Raw genomic sequence first — 6,037 nt, 5'->3', positions numbered from 1 at the left:
GTGTTGTGTTGTTACTTGCTGCTGTGCTCTGGAAAGACACACCTCGTCAGGACAACATTAACATTAATTGGTGTCAAACCAATAGAAACACGACATTGCCCCAGTCCAGAGCCAGAGGCAAGATAACCTCCATGTACTTTAAAGAGCAGCCTCTGTGATCACGCAGAAGGCAGAATGCATATTAAAATGAGCTTCCTTTTAACCAGGCCTGTACATGACTGTACCTGGCCATCGCAGCTCAGGGCGTCTCATCAGTGGAATTAATTCCTTGGGTGACTCCCAAACTAACGTCTTAGTTGACTGAAAAGGATTATTTTAAGTGGTTCGGGCAAGTAGAAAGTTTAAAGCATTTCCTGCAGGAGTGGGCATTGTCTTCACAAAGAATATTAACAGCTGACACTCAACTCAGAGAATGTTGGGATCTGCTCAACACAATCTCATCCTTTTGAGGAAAGACTTGCATTTATTTATTGCTGCCTGTATCCATCAGATGTCTCAAATCACAATGGTTTTATGGTCATCAGTACATTCTTAATTCCAGATAGTTTTTACAAAGCGTCATCTGAGCTTGAAACGTCAGCTCTTTTCTCTCATTACAGATGCTACCAGACCTGCTGAGATTTTCCAGCATTTTCTCTTCTGGTCTCTAATCACTTTATAGCCAACTTGTTGGACTTTAAGCTGGTGTTGTGAGATTCCTTACTACTTTTTTTATTCATTCGTGGGACTTGGGCATTGCTGGCTGGGTCAGCCTTTATTACCCACCCCTAGTTGCCCTTGTATTAAATGGCTCACTCGCTCATTTCAGAGGGAAATTGAGAGTCAACCACGTTGCTGTGACTCTGGAGTCACGTGTAGGCCAGACCCGGTAAGCATGACAGATTTCCTTCCCTAAAGGACATTAGTGAATCAGGCGATAATCAACAATGATTTCATGGTCATCAGTACATTCTTAATCCCAGATCTTTTTTAATTGAATTCAAATTCCACTATCTGCCATGGTGGGATTCGAACCTGGATCCCTAGAACGTTAGCTGAGTTTCTGGATTAATAGTGTAGCGATAATACCAGTAGCCCATCTTATTATAGATGAGTAAGGAAGCTGTGTTGAACTGTTTTATAAAAAGAGGTTCTATAAAGGCGGGGAAGGCAGTGGCATAGAGATATTGTCACTGGGCTAGTAATTCAGAGACCCAGGTAATGCTCCAGGGATCACAGTTCAAACCTCACCTCCATTGATAGTGAAATTTGAATTTAAAGACGTCATAAAAATTTGAGATTAAAAGTCTAATGATGACCGTGATAAACTACTGTTGTAAAAACTTATCTGGTCACTAATATCCTTTCGGGAAGGAAATCTGTCACCTTTACTTGGTCTGGCCTACATGTGACTCCAAAACTCCTAAAAGGCCCTCAGGGATGGGCAATAAGTGATGGTCCAGCCAGTGACACCCACCCCCACAAACAAACAAAAGAAAGTTTGGACCTTAGCTGTGTTATTGGACAGAATATTACAAGGAGGCGTACAACTAGAACTGAGCGGAACTCCAGGCTCACACTGGACACAAAGTCTTGCTTTTTGGGAGCTACTGACCAATCTGATTGGCTGGCGGCTCCAGCAGTCCCAGCAAGTGCAAAGGGCGTATGGACTGGGACTGCGACTAGCTCCGAGCAGGAGGCCCACTAGAACCCAGAGCCAGGAACATCCGGGTTCTTTATTGGATTCGGGAGGGAGGGGTTTGGAGTGGTGTTTTTTATAGAACAGCTGGGTAGAAAGAAAAGGGTGTTTATTAACCACCCCCTCCCTCTGCATGTGTAAAGAGCCCCCCCACCCCTTCCCCGCCCCACCATTCCTTCCCATCCTCTGATGTGACTTTTCAAAAAAGTGGCCTGTCCAGTCCCGCCTGACTGCCCACGCCACCCGTCCTGTGGTTCAGCCGATGTATCATTGGGGCCACTTCAATTACGAGCAAACTCAAATGACCCCTGATTATTTATTTAAGCGTGGAGGACAGGCCGCTGATTTCAGCACCCACGCGCACTGCATATTATAGGGGCAAACTCGCAGTGGACACCCATCCTTCAGGTGGGCATCTATCCATCCATTGCCCCATCCCCCCCCCCCTCAAAAACAAAGCATGTTTGGTTGGACACGTAAAGTGCAGCCTCTTGCGGCCAATTCTGGGTGCTGCACTTTGACGAGGGTGTAGAGGAGATTTACCGGAATGGTACCGGGATTGGGGCACTTTGGACTGGAGCAGTTGGGATTGTTCTCCTTTGAGTAGCGAAGGCTGGTGGTGGTGTGTTTCAGTTCACTCCAGGAATCTGTGTTGCTGTGGCAACAAACACATTTCCCTGCGTGATGTAGTCTATTGAAGGTGATGGTGGAGGCTCCATCTTCCTTTCTGTCAAAAACTGAAACTCTCCCAATCTCAGCGCCTGCCTTGGGCAAATAGCAAAGATTTACAGCTTGATGCTCAGAGGGGCAATTCTTTCACACAGAGGGTGGTGAGTGAATGCAACACCAAGGATTGAAACAGAGAGTTACCAATGTGGGAGTAAGCACTTCCCGGAAGCTTGCAGGCCATAGAACCCTACAGTGCAGAAAGAGGCCCTTCGGCCCATCGAGTCTGCACTGACCACCATCCCGCCCAGGCCCTACCCCCATATCCCTACACATTTACCCGCTAAGCCCTCTAACCTACACATCCCTGGACACTAAGGGGCAATTTTAGCACGGCCACTCAACCTGACCCACACATCTTTGGACTGTGGGAGGAAACCGGAGCACCCGGAGGAAACCCATGGAGACACGAGGAGAACGTGCAAAGTCCTCACAGACAGTGACCCAAGCCAGGAATCAAATCCAGGCCTCTGGAGCTGTGAAGCAGCAGTGCTAACCACTGTGCCACCGTGCCACCCATTTAAGGAGGTAGATTGCAATTTATATTGCAGGCAATGCACTGGAGTAAGAGCAGTCAAAGTCTGCTCAGTGCTACAGGCACATCACAGGTACACAGTGCAGAGGATCTCCCCAAGAATGATTTGATTGTTCATTCACTGAACAATGTGAAAGTGGGTAAGGTAGCAATGAAGCTTTAGTTAATGGTAAACCTGTAGACATGGGAGCATCCATTACTGCAATAGGAGTACTGGTCCTTGTGAGAAAGGGCTCAGCAGAATTGACATCCTATACAGAGAGGCCATCAAGGCCATGGGTACGACCACCATACCAGTGAGATATCAGCAACGATATCAGCCCAACTGCCACTAATAACTGGATCAGGCCGAGGACCAAGTCTACTGGGCCACAACTGGCTCAAAGACATTAAAATAAATTAGAGGGCAATCTTCCAAGTAAGTGAAGGAGACCTGCTAAAACTAATAAGATGAATTTTGTAATGAGATAGGAAAAGTTAAAATCCACATAGACCCGCAAGGCAGCCACACAGTTATTCAGGGCCAGACCCATGCCCAATGCCTTGTTAGAAAAGGCAGAGACAGAATTGAAATGTTAGAAGTGCTGGTGGCACAGTGGGTTAGCACTGCTGCTGCACAATGCCAGAGACCCAGGTTCAATTCCAGCCTTGGGTCAGTGTGTGTGTGGAATCTGTATGTTTTCCCCATGTCTGCGTGGGCTCGCTCCAGTTTGCTCCCACATTCCGAAGATGTGCAGGTTAAGTTGATTGGCCATGCTAATTTGACTTACTATTGTCACATGTATTAACATACAGTGAAAAGTATTGTTTCTTGCGTGCTATTCATAGAGAAGGAAACAAACGAGTTCAGAGTGTAGTGTTACAGTCATAGCTAGGGTGTAGAGAAAGGCAACTTAATGTAAGGTGGGTCCATTCAAAAGTCTGACAGCAGCAGGGAAGAAGTCGGTTGGTATGTGACCTCAGGCTTTTGTAATTTTTTTCCCGATGGAAGAAGGTGGAAGTGAGAATGTCTGGGGTGCGTGGGGTCCTTAATTATGCGCTGGTTATTTTGCTGAGGCAGCAGGAACTGTAGACAGAGACAATGGATTGACAATTGACAGAGTCAGTTGCCCCTTAGTGTCTCAGGTTGTGCAGGTTAGGGGATTAAGAGGGTAAATACTGGGATAGGGCTTGGGTAAGATGATCTGTCACAGAGTTGGTGCAGACTGGATGGGTCTTCTACACTGTAGGGATTCTATGATTAAAGCACTGGGGAATCATCGGATCAGTTTGCAGAAGGGACAGCTCCCATAGTCCCTGTGATAAAGCCAGACTAGATCTTCCTCTTCCGTGGAGACTGGGAATTAACAGTGAATCAGGTGGTCAGGTTACATCAACTCCAGAGTGAACCTGTAAGATAACAAGTTGTAAATAAACATTAGTTCTTTCATTCCTAGCTGGTGAGCTAGTTATTGTTAAACATTAATCCAGTATAAGGAGTAAAGCTGCAGTAGTGTTTACTTTCTGTTCAATTCGCGTTTCATCTAACATTATTTTTTGCCAGTACGTTTCTTTCACTCTAAGGGTTTTGAAGACACGTTTCTTTTCATCAGTGAATGTTCCTTCTGCTGTACAAATAGTTAACAGAAGAGGGCATCTGTTGACAATACAATTCTCTCATATTGTACAGCTGCGAGCTGACCTGATCTATTCTCCATCATTGTCCTGATGAACTGTCACCACAGGTCAACCAAGGCTCATTCTTTCAGAAGCAGAACACTCTCCTGGCTTCTTCTCCAATGATTTTGCACCATGTGGATCAAAACTCTTGCATTTCTATGGCGTCTTTCACATCCTTAGGACATCTCAAATCGTTTTACTGTCAATAAAGTATTTTTTCACTGCTGTAGCTTAGGAAACTCAGCAGCCAATTGGCACGAAACTGTGTTTGCTGTCAGCATGGTGCGTGTGCAATCTTACTGATGGGACACCATTGTGGACACACAGAGCTACAAGATAAGTAGAGATGAGGAAGGCCATTCAACCCATCTGTTTAGATAGAAGACTTGGACAGAGAAAGATCTTACTACATGGCAGGGAAGAAGCTGCTCTTGAATCGGTTGGTACGTGACCTCAGTCTTTTGTATCTTTTTCCCCAAGGAAGAAGATGGAAGAGAGAATGTCCTGGGTGTGTGGGGTCCTTAATTATGCTGCTGCTTTTCCCCGAGGCAGCGGGAAGTGTAGACAGAGTCAATGGATGAGTGGCTGGTTTGTGTGATGGATGGGGCTACATTCAGGACCTATTGTAGCTTTTTGTGGTCTTGGTCAGAGCAGGAGCCCAGACCAAGCTGTGATACATCTGGAAAGAATGCTTTCTATAGAGTATCTGCAAAGGTTGTTGAGAGTTGTAGCTGACATGCCAAATTTCTGAGAAAGGAGAGGCATTGGTAGGCTTTCTTAACTATAGCATTGTTGTGGAGGAACCCTCTGACAGTGCGGCGCTCCCTCAGCACTGACCCTCTGACAGTGCAGCACTCCCTCAGCACTGACCCTCTGACAGTGCGGCGCTCCCTCAGCACTGACCCTCTGACAGTGCAGCACTCCCTCAGCACTGACCCTCTGACAGTGCGGCACTCCCTCAGCACTGACCCTCTGACAGTGCGGCACTCCCTCAGTACTGACCCTCTGACAGTGTGGCACTCCCTCAGCACTGACCCTCTGACAGTGCGGCACTCCCTCAGCACTGACCCTCTGACAGTGCGGCACTCCCTCAGTACTGACCCTCTGACAGTGTGGCACTCCCTCAGCACTGACCCTCTGACAGTGCGGCGCTCCCTCAGTACTGACCCTCTGACAGTGCGGCGCTCCCTCAGCACTGACCCTCTGACAGTGCGGCACTCCCTCAGCACTGACCCTCTGACAGTGTGGCACTCCCTCAGGATGGTCAGCCTGGATATTGGGCTCATGTCCTCGGCTGGGATTTGAATCCGGAGGTTTGTGACTCAGGGGTAAGCGTGTTGCAACAGGAGCCACATACACACTGCAACTAGTCCCCACTTAACTTTGCCATTTCACCAGAATCATGAATTTCTGGGGGATAAATGATGATTCTTAATTGT

This window comes from Carcharhinus amblyrhynchos, chromosome 1, assembly GCF_965287045.1.
Source record: "Carcharhinus amblyrhynchos chromosome 1, sCarAmb.v2.hapA, whole genome shotgun sequence".
Classification (NCBI taxonomy): domain Eukaryota; kingdom Metazoa; phylum Chordata; class Chondrichthyes; order Carcharhiniformes; family Carcharhinidae; genus Carcharhinus; species Carcharhinus amblyrhynchos.
This window is presented reverse-complemented; position numbering follows the sequence as displayed.